General features: G+C 42.3%; 11 non-coding genes across 11 annotated transcripts; all 11 read left to right on the top strand.

The window, feature by feature from the left end:
- The first annotated feature begins 510 nt into the window (after positions 1-510).
- On the top strand, positions 511-582 carry TRNAC-GCA (transfer RNA cysteine (anticodon GCA)). The gene has a single exon. It is a non-coding gene; the product is annotated as a tRNA-Cys (tRNA).
- Positions 583-1591: 1009 nt separating this feature from the next.
- On the top strand, positions 1592-1663 carry TRNAC-GCA (transfer RNA cysteine (anticodon GCA)). Its single transcript has one exon. It is a non-coding gene; the product is annotated as a tRNA-Cys (tRNA).
- Positions 1664-2674: 1011 nt separating this feature from the next.
- On the top strand, positions 2675-2746 carry TRNAC-GCA (transfer RNA cysteine (anticodon GCA)). The gene has a single exon. It is a non-coding gene; the product is annotated as a tRNA-Cys (tRNA).
- Positions 2747-3758: 1012 nt separating this feature from the next.
- On the top strand, positions 3759-3830 carry TRNAC-GCA (transfer RNA cysteine (anticodon GCA)). Its single transcript has one exon. It is a non-coding gene; the product is annotated as a tRNA-Cys (tRNA).
- A 998-nt stretch (positions 3831-4828) lies between these two features.
- Positions 4829-4900, top strand: TRNAC-GCA (transfer RNA cysteine (anticodon GCA)). Its single transcript has one exon. It is a non-coding gene; the product is annotated as a tRNA-Cys (tRNA).
- A 2093-nt stretch (positions 4901-6993) lies between these two features.
- On the top strand, positions 6994-7065 carry TRNAC-GCA (transfer RNA cysteine (anticodon GCA)). Its single transcript has one exon. It is a non-coding gene; the product is annotated as a tRNA-Cys (tRNA).
- A 1011-nt stretch (positions 7066-8076) lies between these two features.
- On the top strand, positions 8077-8148 carry TRNAC-GCA (transfer RNA cysteine (anticodon GCA)). The gene has a single exon. It is a non-coding gene; the product is annotated as a tRNA-Cys (tRNA).
- A 1012-nt stretch (positions 8149-9160) lies between these two features.
- TRNAC-GCA (transfer RNA cysteine (anticodon GCA)) lies at positions 9161-9232 on the top strand. The gene has a single exon. It is a non-coding gene; the product is annotated as a tRNA-Cys (tRNA).
- Positions 9233-13341: 4109 nt separating this feature from the next.
- TRNAC-GCA (transfer RNA cysteine (anticodon GCA)) lies at positions 13342-13413 on the top strand. The gene has a single exon. It is a non-coding gene; the product is annotated as a tRNA-Cys (tRNA).
- A 1011-nt stretch (positions 13414-14424) lies between these two features.
- TRNAC-GCA (transfer RNA cysteine (anticodon GCA)) lies at positions 14425-14496 on the top strand. Its single transcript has one exon. It is a non-coding gene; the product is annotated as a tRNA-Cys (tRNA).
- A 6044-nt stretch (positions 14497-20540) lies between these two features.
- On the top strand, positions 20541-20612 carry TRNAC-GCA (transfer RNA cysteine (anticodon GCA)). Its single transcript has one exon. It is a non-coding gene; the product is annotated as a tRNA-Cys (tRNA).
- The last annotated feature ends 528 nt before the right edge of the window (positions 20613-21140 follow it).

Genomic DNA, 21140 nt, shown 5'->3' with positions numbered 1-21140 from the left:
CGTTGTTGCAGTTGCAAGAAGGCTGGCCTGAAGAATCAGGCCATTTGCAAGCACAAAGTGGCTTTTTCTGATGTTTTAAATTGAAGGTCCGTGAAAGGGGTGTTTGGGTGTACCTTCCAAATACCGAATTGTAGTGGTATGTAGAAATGTTTTTCCACCGTAATGTGGCCCAAAACAATCATACTTCATCACCATCTGAGTGATTGTGGTAACCAAACATGAAATAATAAGGTATCCCGTAAAAACCTCTTCCCCTTTGAGAATGTTTCAAAACAAACATTTTAAGTGCAGGCATTGGTCCTATGTACCACTGCCTATTCAAATAAAATACCAATCAAACAAATACATATATTTTTTTTAATGATCCATTTTTCCTTTAATAAATAATATTAAGAACTCCTTCTACAGTTCCACAGTTTCAAGGTTGTACTTTCCGGCACAACTTAGCATGATCCTCTCACTCTTTCATGATGTACTGATATATTGTCATTCTGATCTTGGCTGACAGCTGGGGATATAGCTCAGTGGTAGAGCATTTGACTGCAGATCAAGAGGTCCCTGGTTCAAATCCGGGTGTCCCCTCATACTATTTTGAATCTGCTGTTTGTAGTTGGGAATTTTCATGAATCCCATTTGGATCATCTTTGACAGAGTCAGTGTTCCCGTGGATGTTACACTTTAATACCATTACAGTGTGCTGATTAAAACTTGTGAGTAACTGCATTTTTTACACTGGGCTTGGTATTCCCTATGGGAAATTTCTGAAACATCATTGATCTATTTTGGAATTCGGCTCTACCTTTCACAGCTCTAAACAAAGGGAATGGACTATGAAACCAATTGACAAATTTGTTATACTGTTTGGTGCTCTCTTGAATCGCACTAAAGAAATGGCTTAGAATACTGGGCAGTTATGCAATCAATCTATTTCTCATTACACCTGTGTCCTCAGTCTTACATATATTCCATCTCTTCTCTGTCCATACAAAGTATGTGTTTGTTTGAAGCACTTCATTTTTGTGCAACTTAGGAACTATTTAATTTCTCCTTGAAAGCTCTGCCTACGTGCAAGATGTACAAACCCTCGTTGCAGTTGCAAGAAGGCTGGTCTGAAGAATCAGGCCAGTTGCAAGCACAAAGTGGCTTTTTTTGATGTATTAAATCGAAGGTACTTGAAAGGGGTGTTGGGTGTTCCTTCCAAATACCGAATTGTAGTGGTATGTAGAAATGTTTTTCCATCGTAATTTGGCCATAAAAAAATCATACTTCACCACCATCTCGGTGATTGTGGTAACCAATCATCAAATGATAATGTGTCACGTAAAAACCTCTTCCCCTTTAAAAAAGTTTCAAAACAATCATTGTATGTAGAGGCATTGGTCTTATGTACCACTGCCTATTCAAATAAAATAGCAATGAAACAAAGTAATCCGTTTTTTAAATGATACAGCTTTCCTTTAATAAATAATATTAACTACTACTTCTCCTGTTCCACAGTTTCAAGCCTGTACTTTCCGGCACAACTTAGCATGATCCTCTCACGCTTTCATGATGTACTGATGTTATGTCATTCTGATTTTACTGAAAAGCTGGGGATATAGCTCAGTGGTAGAGCATTTGACTGCAGATCAAGAGGTCCCTGGTTCAAATCCGGGTGTCCCCTCAGACTATTTTGATTCTGTTGTTTGTAGTTGGAACTTTTCATCAATTCCTTTTGGATCATCTTTGACAGAGTCAGTGTTCCCTTGGATATTGCACTTTAATAGCATTACATAGTTTGCTGCTCAAAACCTGTGAGTAAATGGAGTTTTAACACTCGGCTTGGTATTCCCTTTGGGAAATTTCTGAAAGATCATTGATCTATTTTGGAATTTGGCTCTTCCTTTTACAGCACTAAAGAAAGGGAATGGACTATGAAACAAATTGACAAATTTGTTATACTGTTTGGTGCTCTCTTGAATCGCACTAAAGAAATGGCTTAGAATACTGTGCAGCGATGCAGTCAGTCTATTTCTCATTTCACCTGTGTCCTCAGTCTTACATATATTCCAACTTCTCCCTGTGCATTAAAAGTATGTGCTTGTTTGAAGCACTTCATTTTTGTGCAAGGTAGGAACTATTTAATTTCTCCTTGAAAGCTCTGCCTACGTGCAAGATGTACAAACCCTCGTTGCAGTTGCAAGAAGGCTGGTCTGAAGAATCAGGCCAGTTGCAAGCACAAAGTGGCTTTTTTTGATGTATTAAATCGAAGGTACTTGAAAGGGGTGTTGGGTGTTCCTTCCAAATACCGAATTGTAGTGGTATGTAGAAATGTTTTTCCATCGTAATTTGGCCATAAAAAAATCATACTTCACCACCATCTCGGTGATTGTGGTAACCAATCATCAAATGATAATGTGTCACGTAAAAACCTCTTCCCCTTTAAAAAAGTTTCAAAACAATCATTGTATGTAGAGGCATTGGTCTTATGTACCACTGCCTATTCAAATAAAATAGCAATGAAACAAAGTAATCCGTTTTTTAAATGATACAGCTTTCCTTTAATAAATAATATTAACTACTACTTCTCCTGTTCCACAGTTTCAAGCCTGTACTTTCCGGCACAACTTAGCATGATCCTCTCATGCTTTCATGATGTACTGATGTTATGTCATTCTGATTTTACTGAAAAGCTGGGGATATAGCTCAGTGGTAGAGCATTTGACTGCAGATCAAGAGGTCCCTGGTTCAAATCCGGGTGTCCCCTCAGACTATTTTGATTCTGTTGTTTGTAGTTGGAACTTTTCATCAATTCCTTTTGGATCATCTTTGACAGAGTCAGTGTTCCCTTGGATATTGCACTTTAATAGCATTACATAGTTTGCTGCTCAAAACCTGTGAGTAAATGGAGTTTTAACACTCGGCTTGGTATTCCCTTTGGGAAATTTCTGAAAGATCATTGATCTATTTTGGAATTTGGCTCTTCCTTTTACAGCACTAAAGAAAGGGAATGGACTATGAAACAAATTGACAAATTTGTTATACTGTTTGGTGCTCTCTTGAATCGCACTAAAGAAATGGCTTAGAATACTGTGCAGCGATGCAGTCAGTCTATTTCTCATTTCACCTGTGTCCTCAGTCTTACATATATTCCAACTTCTCCCTGTGCATTAAAAGTATGTGCTTGTTTGAAGCACTTCATTTTTGTGCAAGGTAGGAACTATTTAATTTCTCCTTGAAAGCTCTGCCTACGTGCAAGATGTTCAAACCCTCGTTGCAGTTGCGAGAAGGCTGGTCTGAAGAATCAGGCCAGTTGCAAGCACAAAGTGGCTTTTTTTGAGGTATTAAATCGAAGGTACTTGAAAGGGGTGTTTGGGTGTTCCTTCCAAATACCGAATTGTAGTGGTATGTAGAAATGTTTTTCCTCCGTAATTTGGCCAAAAAACAATCATACTTCACCACCATCTCGGTGATTGTGGTAACCAATCATCAAATGATAATGTGTCACGTAAAAACCTCTTCCCCTTTAAGAATGTTTCAAAACAGTCATTGTATGTAGAGGCATTGGTCTTATGTACCACTGCCTATTCAAATAAAATAGCAATGAAACAAATTAATCTGTTTTTTAAATGATCCAGTTTTACTTTAATAAATAATATTAAGGACTACTTCTCCTGTTCCACAGTTTCAAGCCTGTACTTTCCGGCACAACTTAGCATGATCCTCTCACTCTTTCATGATGTACTGATATTATGTCATTCTGATTTTACTGAAAACCTGGGGATATAGCTCAGTGGTAGAGCATTTGACTGCAGATCAAGAGGTCCCTGGTTCAAATCCGGGTGTCCCCTCAGACTATTTTGATTCTGTTGTTTGTAGTTGGGACTTTTCATCAATTCCTTTTGGATCATCTTTGACAGAGTCAGTGTTCCCTTGGATATTGCACTTTAATATCATTACAGAGTTTGCTGCTCAAAACCTGTGAGTAAATGCAGTTTTAACACTCGGCTTGGTGTTCCATTTGGGAACTTTCTGAAAGATCATTGATCTATTTTGGAATTTGGCTCTTCCTTTTACAGCACTAAAGAAAGGGAATGGACTATGAAATAAATTGACACATTTGTTATACTGTTTGGTGCTTTATTGAATCGCACTAAAGAAATGGCTTAGAATACTGTGCAGCGATGCAGTCAGTCTATTTCTCATTTCACCTGTGTCCTCAGTCTTACATATATTCCACCTTTTCCCTGTGCATCCAAAGTATGTGCTTGTTTGAAGCACTTCATTTTTGTGCAACGTAGGAACTATTCAATTTCTCCTTAAATGCAAGATGTACGAACCATTGTTGCAGTTGCAAGAAGGCTGGCCTGAAGAATCAGGCCATTTGCAAGCACAAAGTGGCTTTTTCTGATGTTTTAAATTGAAGGTCCGTGAAAGGGGTGTTTGGGTGTACCTTCCAAATACCGAATTGTAGTGGTATGTAGAAATGTTTTTCCACCGTAATGTGGCCCAAAACAATCATACTTCATCACCATCTGAGTGATTGTGGTAACCAAACATGAAACAATAAGGTATCCCGTAAAAACCTCTTCCCCTTTGAGAATGTTTCAAAACAAACATTTTAAGTCAGGCATTGGTCCTATGTACCACTGCCTATTCAAATAAAATACCAATCAAACAAATACATATATATTTTTTAATGATCCATTTTTCCTTTAATAAATAATATTAAGAACTACTTCTACAGTTCCACAATTTCAAGGTTGTACTTTCCGGCACAACTTAGCATGATCCTCTCACTCTTTCATGATGTACTGATATATTGTCATTCTGATCTTGGCTGACAGCTGGGGATATAGCTCAGTGGTAGAGCATTTGACTGCAGATCAAGAGGTCCCTGGTTCAAATCCGGGTGTCCCCTCATACTATTTTGAATTTTCTGTTTGTAGTTGGGAATTTTCATGAATCCCATTTGGATCATCTTTGACAGAGTCAGTGTTCCCTTGGATGTTACACTTTAATACCATTACAGTGTTGCTGATTAAAACTTGTGAGTAACTGCATTTTTTACACTGGGCTTGGTATTCCCTATGGGAAATTTCTGAAACATCATTGATCTATTTTGGAATGCGGCTCTACCTTTCACAGCTCTAAACAAAGGGAATGGACTATGAAACCAATTGACAAAATTGTTATACTGTTTGGTGCTCTCTTGAATCGCACTAAAGAAATGGCTTAGAATACTGGGCAGCTATGCAATCAATCTATTTCTCATTACACTTGTGTCCTCAGTCTTACATATATTCCATCTCTTCTCTGTCCATACAAAGTATGTGTTTGTTTGAAGCACTTCATTTTTGTGCAAATTAGGAACTATTTAATTTCTCCTTGAAAGCTCTGCCTACGTGCAAGATGTACAAACCCTCGTTGCAGTTGCAAGAAGGCTGGTCTGAAGAATCAGGCCAGTTGCAAGCACAAAGTGGCTTTTTTTGATGTATTAAATTGAAGGTACTTGAAAGGGGTGTTTGGGTGTTCCTTCCAAATACTGAATTGTAGTGGTATGTAGAAATGTTTTTCCATCGTAATTTGGCCAAAAAACAATCATACTTCACCACCATCTCGGTGATTGTGGTAACCAATCATCAAATGATAATGTGTCACGTAAAAACCTCTTCCCCTTTAAGAATGTTTCAAAACAATCATTGTATGTAGAGGCATTGGTCTTATGTACCACGGCCTATTCAAATAAAATAGCAATCAAAAAATGTATCTGTTTTTTAAATGATCCAGTTTTACTTTAATAAATAATATTAAGGACTACTTCTCCTGTTCCACAGTTTCAAGCCTGTACTTTCCGGCACAACTTAGCATGATCCTCTCACTCTTTCATGATGTACTGATATTATGTCATTCTGGTTTTACTGAAAAGCTGGGGATGTAGCTCAGTGGTAGAGCATTTGACTGAAGATCAAGAGGTCCTGGTTCAAATCCAGGTGTCCCCTCAGACTATTTTGATTCTGTTGTTTGTAGTTGGGACTTTTCATCAATTCCTTTTGGATCATCTTTGACAGAGTCAGTGTTCCCTTGGATATTGCACTTTAATAGCATTACAGAGTTTGCTGCTCAAAACCTGTGAGTAAATGGAGTTTTAACACTCGGCTTGGTATTCCCTTTGGGAAATTTCTGAAAGATCATTGATCTATTTTGGAATTTGGCTCTTCCTTTTACAGCACTAAAGAAAGGGAATGGACTATGAAACAAATTGACAAATTTGTTATACTGTTTGATGCTTTCTTGAATCGCACTAAAGAAATGGCTTAGAATACTGTGCAGCGATGCAGTCAGTCTATTTCTCATTTCACCTGTGTCCTCAGCCTTACATATATTCCACCTTTTCCCTGTGCATTAAAAGTATGTGCTTGTTTGAAGCACTTCATTTTTGTGCATTGTAGGAACTATTTAATTTCTCCTTGAAAGCTCTGCCTACGTGCAAGATGTACAAACCCTCGTTGCAGTTGCAAGAAGGCTGGTCTGAAGAATCAGGCCAGTTGCAAGCACAAAGTGGCTTTTTTTGATGTATTAAATCGAAGGTACTTGAAAGGGGTGTTTGGGTGTTCCTTCCAAATACCGAATTGTAGTGGTATGTAGAAATGTTTTTCCTCCGTAATTTGGCCCAAAAACATTCATACTTCACCACCATCTCGGTGATTGTGGTAACCAATCATCAAATGATAATGTGTGATGTAAAAACCTCTTCCGCTTTAAGAATGTTTCAAAACAATCATTGTATGTAGAGGCATTGGTCTTATGTACCACTGCCTATTCAAATAAAATAGCAATGAAACAAATTAATCTGTTTTTTAAATGATTTAGTTTTACTTTAATAAATAATATTAAGGACTACTTCTCCTGTTCCACAGTTTGAAGCCTGTACTTTCCGGCAGAACTTAGCATGATCCTCTCACTCTTTCATGATGTACTGCTATTATGTCATTCTAATTTTTCTGAAAAGCTGGGGATATAGCTCAGTGGTAGAGCATTTGACTGCAGATCAAGAGGTCCCTGGTTCAAATCCGGGTGTCCCCTCAGACTATTTTGATTCTGTTGTTTGTAGTTGGGACTTTTCATCAATTCCTTTTGGATCATCTTTGACAGAGTCAGTGTTCCCTTGGATATTGCACTTTAATAGCATTACAGAGTTTGCTGCTCAAAACCTGTGAGTAAATGCAGTTTTAACACTCGGCTTGGTGTTCCCTTTGGGAACTTTCTGAAAGATCATTGATCATTTTTGGAATTTGGCTCTTCCTTTTACAGACCTAAAGAAAGGGAATGGACTATGAAACAAATTGACGAATTTGTTATACTGTTTGGTGCTTTCTTGAATCGCACTAAAGAAATGGCTTGGAATACTGTGCAGCGATGCAGTCAGTCTATTTCTAATTTCACCTGTGTCCTCAGTCTTACATATATTCCACCTTTTCCCTGTGCATTAAAAGTATGTGCTTGTTTGAAGCACTTCATTTTTGTGCAACGTAGGAACTATTTAATTTCTCCTTAAATGCTCTGCCTACGTGCAAGATGTACGAACCATTGTTGCAGTTGCAAGAAGGCTGGCCTGAAGAATCAGGCCATTTGCAAGCACAAAGTGGCTTTTTCTGATGTTTTAAATCGAAGGTCCGTGAAAGGGGTGTTTGGGTGTACCTTCCAAATACCGAATTGTAGTGGTATGTAGAAATGTTTTTCCACCGTAATGTGGCCCAAAAATATCATACTTCATCACCATCTGAGTGATTGTGGTAACCAAACATGAAACAATAAGGTATCCCGTAAAAACCTCTTCCCCTTTGAGAATGTTTCAAAACAAACATTTTAAGTGCAGGCATTGGTCCTATGTACCACTGCCTATTCAAATAAAATACCAATCAAACAAATACATATATTTTTTTAATGATCCATTTTTCCTTTAATAAATAATATTAAGAACTACTTCTACAGTTCCACAGTTTCAAGGTTGTACTTTCCGGCACAACTTAGCATGATCCTCTCACTCTTTCATGATGTACTGATATGTTGTCATTCTGATGTTGGCTGACAGCTGGGGATATAGCTCAGTGGTAGAGCATTTGACTGCAGATTAAGAGGTCCCTGGTTCAAATCCGGGTGTCCCCTCATACTATTTTGAATCTGCTGTTTGTAGTTGGGAATTTTCATGAATCCCATTTGGATCATCTTTGACAGAGTCAGTGTTCCCTTGGATGTTACACTTTAATAACATTACAGTGTTGCTGATTAAAACTTGTGAGTAACTGCATTTTTTACACTGGGCTTGGTATTCCCTATGGGAAATTTCTGAAACATCATTGATCTATTTTGGAATTCGGCTCTACCTTTCACAGCTCTAAACAAAGGGAATGGACTATGAAACCAATTGACAAATTTGTTATACTGTTTGGTGCTCTCTTGAATCGCACTAAAGAAATGGCTTAGAATACTGGGCAGCTATGCAATCAATCTATTTCTCATTACACCTGTGTCCTCAGTCTTACATATATTCCATCTCTTCTCTGTCCATACAAAGTATGTGTTTGTTTGAAGCACTTCATTTTTGTGCAACTTAGGAACTATTTAATTTCTCCTTGAAAGCTCTGCCTACGTGCAAGATGTACAAACCCTCGTTGCAGTTGCAAGAAGGCTGGTCTGAAGAATCAGGCCAGTTGCAAGCACAAAGTGGCTTTTTTTGATGTATTAAATCAAAGGTACTTGAAAGGGGTGTTTGGGTGTTCCTTCCAAATACCGAATTGTAGTGGTATGTAGAAATGTTTTTCCATCGTAATTTGGCCAAAAAACAATCATACTTCACCACCATCTCGGTGATTGTGGTAACCAATCATCAAATGATAATGTGTCACGTAAAAACCTCTTCCGCTTCAAGAATGTTTCAAAACAATCATTGTATGTAGAGGCATTGGTCTTATGTACCACTGCCTATTCAAATAAAATAGCAATGAAACAAATTAATCTGTTTTTTTAAATGAGCCAGTTTTACTTTAATAAATAATATTAAGGACTACTTCTCCTGTTCCACAGTTTCAAGCCTGTACTTTCCGGCACAACTTAGCATGATCCTCTCACTCTTTCATGATGTACTGATATTATATCATTCTAATTTTTCTGAAAAGCTGGGGATATAGCTCAGTGGTAGAGCATTTGACTGCAGATCAAGAGGTCCCTGGTTCAAATCCGGGTGTCCCCTCAGACTATTTTGATTCTGTTGTTTGTAGTTGGGACTTTTCATCAATTCCTTTTGGATCATCTTTGACAGAGTCAGTGTTCCCTTGGATATTGCACTTTAATAGCATTACGGAGTTTGCTGCTCAAAACCTGTGAGTAAATGCAGTTTTAACACTCGGCTTGGTGTTCCCTTTGGGAACTTTCTGAAAGATCATTGATCTATTTTGGAATTTGGCTCTTCCTTTTACAGCACTAAAGAAAGGGAATGGACTATGAAACAAATTGACAAATGTGTTATACTGTTTGGTGCTCTCTTGAATCGCACTAAAGAAATGGCTTAGAATACTGTGCAGCGATGCAGTCAGTCTATTTCTCATTTCACCTGTGTCCTCAGTCTTACATATATTCCAGCTTGGATGTACCATGTTACAACGTATACCGATACAACTACCTACCATTACAATGCGACCATTACAACGCATACCATTACAACGCATAGCGCTTTGGGGTGCTGGATAGTGGTAAGTATAATTTACTATTCTAACTCCAGTCCCCGTGGACCCTAGGGAAGGTGTTGGATAGTAAATTATACTTATTCCCTATCCTATAGCGCCCCCCAGCGCAATGCGTTGTAATGGTATGCGTTGTAAAAGTCGCGTTGTAATGGTAGTGCGGAGTAACGAATGCGTTGTAACAGGTGCATACCAGCTTTTCCCTGTGCATTAAAAGTATGTGCTTGTTTGAAGCACTTCATTTTTGTGCAACATAGGAACTATTTAATTTCTCCTTGAAAGCTCTGCCTACGTGCAAGATGTTCAAACCCTCGTTGCAGTTGCAAGAAGGCTGGTCTGAAGAATCAGGCCAGTTGCAAGCACAAAGTGGCTTTTTTTGATGTATTAAATCGAAATTTTAATTGTATTAAAATACACAGACTCGACCGCCCTGGTAACAAAAAAGGAGGAGGAACAGCAATAATCTATGATTCAGCCATAAAAATTCACATAAACGACTCTCATCTCGAATGCTGGGGAGAGCTGCTTATAGCCACGATAACAGTAAACAACAAAGAAGCATGGAAGGTGGCTCTCATTTACAGACCTCCCGGCTCTAAAACCAACTTCTCTGAGAAGTTAGTAGAAGCCATAGCACCTCATGCTTTAACTACAAAGAATTTCATCCTTCTGGGAGACGTAAATTACCACCTTGAACTTACCACTGATCCCTGCACTATAGATTTAATCACCAATTTAGAAGCCCTACAACTCTGTCAACTCCCCACAGGTCCAACTCACATAGCTGGACATACTCTTGATCTCATTTGTACAAATTCCCCTAAAGTTACGATTACTCAAAGCGACTTAGTCTTCTGGACAGATCATTACATCATAAATTTCGCTATAAGCGGATCTCAGATTCCGATGACCCGCCCAACAAAAATGAAAAAAACCAGGCCATGGAATAAAATCACCATACCTGCCTTTAGCGAATCCTTTTCCCCGCCCTCTACTGCCCAATGTACCAATCTTAGCCAAATCGCCGTGGAATTTGAATCAGCCATTACCACTACACTTGATGAGATAGCGCCTATGCGCACTTCTAAACCTCCAAGAAATAACTCTCTATGGTTTACACCGGAACTCAAACAAAAAAAATGCGCTACTAGGCTGGCAGAGCGAAAATGGAGACAGACAAAAAGCGCTCAAGATAGACACTTATACAAAGCAGCTCATAGACAGTATATGCAGGACATCGCTGAGGCTAAAAAAGTCTATCTGGGAAACAGGATTGCCCTAGCAGCAAATTCGCAACGAGAACTATTCAATATTGTGAAGGAGTTTACCACACCCCCAGGTTCTCAACAGGCGCTTCCTGACTCCAAAACATGGGTCGATTCTGTGGCCTTCTACTTTCATGATAAAATAACCGAAATTCATGACCGATTTCCTAAGCAAACAACTGAGGTTGAGGCCAGCACTCCTCCCACTGAAAGGCAAACCTCTCATAACAGCCATGATAACACGTTGAAACTGTTCTTGCCCTTGACTGAGCAGGACGTAAATCACGCACTGCTGAAAATGAAATCTGGAGCACCGGGCGACCCTGCTTCGCCACAAGTCTTACATAAAATCTCCCCAGTTTTGATCCCTACCTTGACAAACATTTTTAATCAGTCAATACAACAGTGCGCTGTCCCTGACCATTGGAAAAAAGCTATAATCAGGCCCATTCTGAAGAAACCAAACGCTGATCCTGATCAATTTACTAACTATAGGCCCATCTCCCTTCTGCCACTCTTTGGGAAAGTCATGGAGACCCTAATAAATAAACAACTTGTTGCCCACCTGGAATCAAATAAACTCCTCGATCCATCCCAATCCGGTTTTAGGGCATTCCACAGCACCGAAACAGCCCTGCTGGAGGTTGTAGATAATATCAGGCTGTCCCTAGACTCAAAAAAATCAGCCATCCTGATATTACTGGATCTATCTGCGGCCTTCGACACCATCTCGCATCGCATACTGTTGGAGCGCCTTGTCGAGATTGGTGTCGAAGGAAACGCTCTTAAATGGATATCAAGCTATCTTGAAAATAGACGATCAAGGGTCCAAATCGGTGACCACACCTCCATCTCCTATAAAAATGATAAAGGAGTCCCACAGGGATCTATTTTAAGCCCGACCCTTTTTAATATTTATGTTTCCCCCCTGGCCAAGATCATCAGAGAATGCGGTTTTGGGACAATATCCTATGCTGACGATACCCAAATTCTCGTCACCATTAGCCAAAACAATGACGATGCTAAATTTAGGTTCAAAAATTGTATGATTAATATACAAGAGTGGATGACTAGAAACTACCTCATGATGAACGCAGGGAAGACCGAAGTCATGCTCTTTGGCAAAGCTGACCAAATCTGGTCATCGGACTGGTGGCCTGACGCCCTGGGCATGTGCCCTGCCCCCAAACCTTACGTCAGGAACCTGGGTGTAATCCTAGATAACAAGCTCACCATGTCCGAACATATAAAAAAAATAGTTGGAAGTAGCTATGGCCAGATACGCAGTTTGAGGAAGATCTTTAAATGGATCCCGCTCTCAGCACGCATGCCCCTAGTTCAAGGGCTGGTTATAAACAGGATGGACTATGGAAACGCTCTGTTCTCAGCCATCAATCAGTCACTACTAAACCGACTTCTGGTTCTTCAAAACACGGCTGCAAGGCTAGTACTAGACCTTCCTCCGCGAACCCCGTCAGCAGCTTGTCTCAGAACGTTGCACTGGCTCCCCGTTAAAAAACGCATAAAATTCAAACTCTGCTGTCTGGTTCATAAGGCAGTAAATGGACATGGACCAGTTTACCTAGAAAGGAAACTTAAGGCCCATGTCCCACTTAGGACACTGCGCTACTCTACTAAAGCCTTCTTATCCGTTCCCAGAGTCCGAACGGTTAGGAACGGGGACCGAGCCTTCAGCAAAACCGCCCCAGAAGCATGGAACTCCCTCCCCACACCTTTGAGAGAAGAGCCAGATCACGTCAGATTTCGGGAACTGCTCAAAACCTGCCTCTTTAACCTTTAGTATTCCATCCCTCACACTCCTCTGAATCTGCTGAATCTAAGGATCTTGTCTGCTCCTAGCGCTCTGAGACCTTTGGGTGAATTACGCGCTTTATAAGTGAAATAAATGTAAATGTAAATGTAAATTAAGGTACTTGAAAGGGGTGTTTGGGTGTTCCTTCCAAATACCGAATTGTAGTGGTATGTAGAAATGTTTTTCCTCCGTAATTTGGCCAAAAAACAATCATACTTCACCACCATCTCGGTGATTGTGGTAACCAATCATCAAATGATAATGTGTCACGTAAAAACCTCTTCCCCTTTAAGAATGTTTCAAAACAATCATTGTATGTAGAGGCATTGGTCTTATGTACCACTGCCTATTCAAATAAAATAGCAATGAAACAAATTAATCTGTTTTTTAAATGATCCAGTTTTACTTTAATAAATAATATTAAGGACTACTTCTCCTGTTCCACAGTTTCAAGCCTGTACTTTCCGGCACAACTTAGCATGATCCTCTCACTCTTTCATGATGTACTGATATTATGTCATTCTGATTTTACTGAAAAGCTGGGGATATAGCTCAGTGGTAGAGCATTTGACTGCAGATCAAGAGGTCCCTGGTTCAAATCTGGGTGTCCCCTCAGACTATTTTGATTCTGTTGTTTGTAGTTGGGACTTTTCATCAATTCCTTTTGGATCATCTTTGACAGAGTCAGTGTTCCCTTGGATATTGCACTTTAATATCATTACAGAGTTTGCTGCTCAAAACCTGTGAGTAAATGCAGTTTTAACACTCAGCTTGGTGTTCCATTTGGGAACTTTCTGAAAGATCATTGATCTATTTTGGAATTTGGCTCTTCCTTTTACAGCACTAAAGAAAGGGAATGGACTATGAAATAAATTGCCAAATTTGTTATACTGTTTGGTGCTTTCTTGAATCGCACTAAAGAAATGGCTTAGAATACTGTGCAGCGATGCAGTCAGTCTATTTCTCATTTCACCTGTGTCCTCAGTCTTACATATATTCCACCTTTTCCCTGTGCATCCAAAGTATGTGCTTGTTTGAAGCACTTCATTTTTGTGCAACATAGGAACTATTTAATTTCTTCTTAAATGCTCTGCCTACGTGCAAGATGTACGAACCATTGTTGCAGTTGCAAGAAGGCTGGCCTGAAGAATCAGGCCATTTGCAAGCACAAAGTGGCTTTTTCTGATGTTTTAAATCGAAGGTCCGTGAAAGGGGTGTTTGGGTGTACCTTCCAAATACCGAATTGTAGTGGTATGTAGAAATGGTTTTCCACCGTAATGTGGCCCAAAAAATCATACTTCATCACCATCTGAGTGATTGTGGTAACCAAACATGAAACAATAAGGTATCCCGTAAAAACCTCTTCCCCTTTGAGAATGTTTCAAAACAAACATTTTAAGTGCAGGCATTGGTCCTATGTACTACTGCCTATTCAAATAAAATACCAATCAAACAAATACATATATTTTTTTTAATGATCCATTTTTCCTTTAATAAATAATATTAAGAACTACTTCTACAGTTCCACAGTTTCAAGGTTGTACTTACCGGCACAACTTAGCATGATCCTCGCACTCTTTCATGATGTACTGATATATTGTCATTCTGATTTTGTCTGTCAGCTGGGGATATAGCTCAGTGGTAGAGCATTTGACTGCAGATCAAGAGGTCCCTGGTTCAAATCCGGGTGTCCCCTCAGACTGTTTTGATTCTGTTGTTTGTAGTTGGGACTTTTCATCAATTCCTTTTGGATCATCTTTGACAGAGTCAGTGTTCCCTTGGATATTGCCCTTTAATAACATTGCATAGTTTGCTGCTCAAAACCTGTGAGTAAATGGAGTTTTAACACTCGGCTTGGTATTCCCTTTGGGAAATTTCTGAAAGATCATTGATCTATTTTGGAATTTGGCTCTTCCTTTTACAGCACTAAAGAAAGGGAATGGACTATGAAACAAATTGACAAATTTGTTATACTGTTTGGTGCTCTCTTGAATCGCACTAAAGAAATGGCTTAAAATACTGTGCAGCGATGCAGTCAGTCTATTTCTCATTTCACCTGTGTCCTCAGTCTTACATATATTCCACCTTTTCCCTGTGCATCCAAAGTATGTGCTTGTTTGAAGCACTTCATTTTTGTGCAACGTAGGAACTATTTAATTTCTCCTTAAATGCTCTGCCTACGTGCAAGATGTACGAACCATTGTTGCAGTTGCAAGAAGGTTGGCCTGAAGAATTAGGCCATTTGCAAGCACAAAGTGGCTTTTTCTGATGTTTTAAATCTAAGGTCCGTGAAAGGGGTGTTTGGGTGTACCTTCCAAATACCGAATTGTAGTGGTATGTAGAAATGTTTTTCCACCGTAATGTGGCCCAAAACAATCATACTTCATCACCATCTGAGTGATTGTGGTAACCAAACATGAAACAATAAGGTATCCCGTAAAAACCTCTTCCCCTTTGAGAATGTTTCAAAACAAACATTTTAAGTGCAGGCATTGGTCCTATGTACCACTGCCTATTCAAATAAAATACCAATCAAACAAATACATATATATTTTTTAATGATCCATTTTTCCTTTAATAAATAATATTAAGAACTACTTCTACAGTTCCACAGTTTCAAGGTTGTACTTTCCGGCACAACTTAGCATGATCCTCTCACTCTTTCATGATGTACTGATGTTATGTTATGTTATGTTATAGCCGTACTTTTAGAGCGCACGGCTACCCCGAGGGGTGTCCCGGCGCTTTAGCAAAGAGGCCTGAAAAACTCAGAAAACAACAAAGCAGAGACGCAGCAGTCACAGAGATCATGTAGAGAAAAGCACGGTCTTCAGCTCCTTCCTGAAAGCCAGAAGATTATTGGCTTTGCGGAGGGAGAGAGGGAGCTCATTCCAAAAACGAGCCGCCACGTATTGGAAGGACCGGCCTCCCATCCGGACTCGTTTCACAGCAGGAACTACCATTTTTGCCAAATCGGCAGACCGCAACATCCTCCGCGGAACATAGGGAGCAATGCGCTTCCTAATGTAGCCGGGGCCAATAGAATGAAGGGCTTTAAATGCCAACGTGAGAATTTTGAACCTAATTCTACTCGAAATAGGTAGCCAGTGCAGCCTTTTAAGCAGCACTGAGGCGCTGGCTCTCCTTGGTAGGCCAAATATGGCTCTAGCTGCCGAGTTTTGGACGATTTGCAGTCTGGACAAGAGGTACTTTGGCAGACCTGCAAAGAGCGCATTAGCGTAATCTAATCTAGATCCCACAAGCACCTGGACTACGGTCTTACGGTATTGTAGGGAAAGCAGTGGGAGGAATTTCCTAAGCATCTTAAGGATGCCGAAGCATTTCCCCGATAGCCCCAAAATGTGGGGTCGAAATGAGAGATCGTCATCGAATACAACTCCAAGGTTTTTCACTTGGGAGGATGACGTCTCAGGAGGAAACATATCCTGGGGCCACCACGACTTCCACCCAGGATCAGGGGCACAGCCGAAAAAGAGCAGCTCAGACTTATCTGAGTTGCATTTCAGGCTGTGCCGCTGAAACCACTTGAAAACTGCACTCAAACAGTCTTTAATTCTGTCGCCGTCAAACACCTCTCCCTTCCTGCATGTAAACAGGAGCTGAGTGTCATCAGCGTATGAGATGACCCGGGCCCCATAAGCCTCCGCGACCCTCGCCAGAGGGGCCATATAGATGTTAAATATGGTGGGGCTCAGAATGGACCCTTGAGGCACCCCCACCTCTAGCGATGGCATTTCCGCGGAGAACGGTGGAGCCCAGATCACCTGCCGACGGTCGGTTAGGAAGGATTGGAACCAGTCCAGCACCGTCCCCCTCAGTCCTATCTCCCTGAGTCTTAAAAGGAGGCCTGCGTGGGGGACGGTGTCGAACGCCGCCGACAGGTCGAGCATGACTAACATAGCCTTTCCCCCCAGATCGAGCGTCTCCCTGATGGCGTCGGTCACCTCCACGAGGGCTGTCTCCGTGCTGTAATTAGCCCGGAAGCCAGATTGAGAATCGTGGAGCAGGTTGTTATTCTCGATAAAGGTGGTGAGAGAGTGTTGAACATGTTTCTCAACCACCTTCGCCAGAGCAGGGAGGAGGGAGATCGGTCTATAGTTAGCTAGCTGCAGGGGATCTAACAAAGGTTTTTTGATCAGCGGCAGAATGAGTGCATGTTTCCATTCTCGAGGTACCACCCCGGAGCTCAGTGACAAATTGAGCAGGGGGTTCAGCAAGCTGTTCACTGCCGAAGCCACCTTGGCCAGACACTTAGCTGGACAGGCATCCAAAGGTGAACCGGATTGAAGCCGGGATAGTAGCTCAAGTGAGGTTTCACAGGACAACTGGGGAAAAACCGATAATGTGGGCCCTGGCTCTACCTCTGAGGTAGAAGCCGACCTCCAGTTGGAAACTGGGGCAGCGACAACCACAGAAGGAGCCACAGGGGGAAAAGAGTCCTGAATCTTTATGATTTTTGTGACAAAAAAGTCAGCAAGCTGCCTAATCCAATCTTCCGTGTGAGAGTGTGAGAGGGCGCCTGTGGCCGGATCTACAAACTCCTTCACAATTCTGAACAGTTCCCTGCTCGTGTTATCAACTTGGTCTATTCTATGTTCGAGGTAGTCCTTTTTGGCTACGGCAATCTGTTTGTGATACAGTTTCATAACATCACGATACTTGGTCTTCTCCACAGGATCGTACATACGGCGCCAGAGTCTTTCCGCCTTTTTGCAATCTTGGCGCATTGTACGTAGTGTGGGGGTAAACCAAGGAGCGGAGTCATGGCAAGGGGCTGTTCTAGCTGCCTTCAAAGGGGCTAACTTCTCAAAACTTGTTTGTAACCAGTTCTGTACCAAAGTTACATCAACATCTAGGTGCCCTGTCAGTTGACACGGGTGTTGATTTAGCGCATCAGAGAGCATGTCAGCTGTCACTAAGTGAAAAGCTCTAGACTGTCGAGTCTTCTCCCTCTGTGATCTTTGGCTGGTCCTAGACTCATGTATTATAACAAAATTTATTATAAAATGGTCTGACCAGAGAACAGGGAGCGGCGGGGACACCTCAATAGGAACCGTAGAAAAAATTAAGTCAAGCGTGTGGCCTTTGACATGGGTGGGACTATCTATGAAAGGGGCGAGGCCCAGCAGTGTAGTGATGTCCCGCAGTTTGGACGCTTCAGCGTCTGTTATTGAATCCATGTGCAAGTTTAAGTCGCCCAGCAGCATGCAGTGCTCTACTCGCATGCAGGGTGTAGCTAAAGCAGACTGCAGGTCCTCAAAAAAAGAGCCAATGGGACCCGGTGGTCTATAGATGAGAATCCCTGTACACGTCTGAGTGGCCGAAAGATGGAGATTGAAGCCAAGGGCTTCACATCCTGTGATATTGTCCACCGGGAAGGACGAACACCCCAAAGCCTTGTCTACTATCAAGGCCACTCCACCACCTCTGCCCCCAACTCTGTCTTTCCTTAAGATGGTATAGTTAGAAGGCAGGGCACAGGCAATGTCCGGTTCCGAGCCTGCCCCTAACCACGTCTCAGTCAGAAAAAGACATGATAGTTTAGAATGTGCCAAAAGATCCCAGATATCCGAAGAGTGACAAGCCAGGGACCTGGTGTTCAAGAGGGCACTATGACAAGACAGAGTGGAGACAGAGGGGATAGGTGTTGGTGTAGGCGAAGCGCGCCACCCACAGACGGGACAGCCTTTACCCAGAAGGCGGCCTCCGGGGAAAAGAGAATTGCATCCCACTCGAGGGGGACGAAGAGCAAACAAGGCAGCAGCGCTATAGGAGATCATCGTGGCAAAGCGGGGCAAAGCGCCGGCTCAACAATCATGAAAAGCCTAACTGCTAGATAGATAAGACGAGTTCCAGAGTCCCGCCTCAAACGCCTCCGGATCGCGGACAGGCGCAGACGGGCAGGACTCTGGCACGACTCAGGCGCAGTGAGGGCGCCACCGCTGCGCGTAACCGCTGCACGAATTCAAGCGAGCTTTAAATAGCGTGCTCTCCGCGTCCCAGCTCACCTGGACGCTCCAAGATGGCGCTCACACTCCACTACCCAAGGCAAGATGTCCGCCGTCAACCACAACCTCCCCAGAACCGGACCCGCCAAACAGAGGTGGTTGTTCCAGAAATTATGTGCAAGGTAGGGGGCAGGAGGGGAGCTAAAAACGAGGGATAATACAAATAAAATAAAAATAATTGCGAAAAAACGGGGCTTTAAAATGCTGCAGGGCAATGCACAAGGAAACGCGACCAGCGCGACCAACAGCGAGGCGCCAAGTGAATTCTCAGCCTCAGGATACCTTACCAGGTAATCCCCTCGTGATGCTCGCCCTAAATAGCGTGCTCTCCGCGTCCCAGCTCACCTGGACGCTCCAAGATGGCGCTCACACTCCACTACCCAAGGCAAGATGTCCGCCGTCAACCACAACCTCCCCAGAACCGGACCCGCCAAACAGCGGTGGTTGTTCCAGAAATTATGTGCAAGGTAGGGGGCAGGAGGGGAGCTAAAAACGAGGGATAATACAAATAAAATTAAAATAAATGCGAAAAAACGGGGCTTTAAAATGCTGCAGGGCAATGCACAAGGAAACGCGACCAGCGCGACCAACAGCGAGGCGCCAAGTGAATTCTCAGCCTCAGGATACCTTACCAGGTAATCCCCTCGTGATGCTTGCCCTAAATAGCGTGCTCTCCGCGTCCCAGCTCACCTGGACGCTCCAAGATGGCGCTCACACTCCACTACCCAAGGCAAGATGTCCGCCGTCAACCACAACCTCCCCAGAACCGGACCCGCCAAACAGCGGTGGTTGTTCCAGAAATTATGTGCAAGGTAGGGGGCAGGAGGGGAGCTAAAAACGAGGGATAATACAAATAAAATAAAAATAAATGCGAAAAAACGGGGCTTTAAAATGCTGCAGGGCAATGCACAAGGAAACGCGACCAGCGCGACCAACAGCGAGGCGCCAAGTGAATTCTCAGCCTCAGGATACCTTACCAGGTAATCCCCTCGTGATGCTCGCCCTAAATAGCGTGCTCTCCGCGTCCCAGCTCACCTGGAAGCTCCAAGATGGCGCTCACACTCCACTACCCAAGGCAAGATGTCCGCCGTCAACCACAACCTCCCCAGAACCGGACCCGCCAAACAGCGGTGGTTGTTCCAGAAATTATGTGCAAGGTAGGGGGCAGGAGGGGAGCTAAAAACGAGGGATAATACAAATAAAATAAAAATAAATGCGAAAAAACGGGGCTTTGAAATGCTGCAGGGCAATGCACAAGGAAACGCGACCAGCGCGACCAACAGCGAGGCGCCAAGTGAATTCTCAGCCTCAGGATACCTTACCAGGTAATCCCCTCATGATGCTCGCCCTAAATAGCGTGCTCTCCGCGTCCCAGCTCACCTGGACGCTCCAAGATGGCGCTCACACTCCACTACCCAAGGCAAGATGTCCGCCGTCAACCACAACCTCCCCAGAACCGGACCCGCCAAACAGCGGTGGTTGTTCCAGAAATTATGTGCAAGGTAGGGGGCAGGAGGGGAGCTAAAAACGAGGGATAATACAAATAAAATAAAAATAAATGCGAAAAAACGGGGCTTTAAAATGCTGCAGGGCAATGCACAAGGAAACGCGACCAGCGCGACCAACAGCGAGGCGCCAAGTGAATTCTCAGCCTCAGGATACTTCAGGATACCCTCAGGATATATTGTCATTCTGATCTTGGCTGACAGCTGGGGATATATCTCAGTGGTAGAGCATTTGAATGCAGATCAAGAGGTCCCTGGTTCAAATCCGGGTGTCCCCTCATACTATTTTGGATCTGCTGTTTGTAGTTGGGAATTTTCATGAATCCCATTTGGATCATCTTTGACAGAGTCAGTGTTCCCTTGGATGTTACACTTTAATACCATTACAGTGTTGCTGATTAAAACTTGTGAGTAACTGCATTTTTTACACTGGGCTTGGTATTCCCTATGGGAAATTACTGAAACATCATTGATCTATTTTGGAATTCGGCTCTACCTTTCACAGCTCTAAACAAAGGGAATGGACTATGAAACCAATTGACAAATTTGTTATACTGTTTGGTGCTCTCTTGAAACGCACTAAAGAAACGGCTTAGAATACTGGGCAGCTATGCAATCAATCTATTTCTCATTACACCTGTGTCCTCAGTCTTACATATATTCCATCTCTTCTCTGTCCATACAAAGTATGTGTTTGTTTGAAGCACTTCATTTTTGTGCAACGTAGGAACTATTTAATTTCTCCTTGAAAGCTCTGCCTACGTGCAAGATGTACAAACCCTCGTTGCAGTTGCAAGAAGGCTGGT

This window comes from Lissotriton vulgaris, chromosome 1_1 (assembly GCF_964263255.1).
Source record: "Lissotriton vulgaris chromosome 1_1, aLisVul1.2, whole genome shotgun sequence".
NCBI classification, from domain to species: Eukaryota; Metazoa; Chordata; class Amphibia; order Caudata; family Salamandridae; genus Lissotriton; species Lissotriton vulgaris.
Note: the sequence above shows the minus strand (reverse complement) of the source record. Positions and strands in the feature narration are given on the sequence as shown.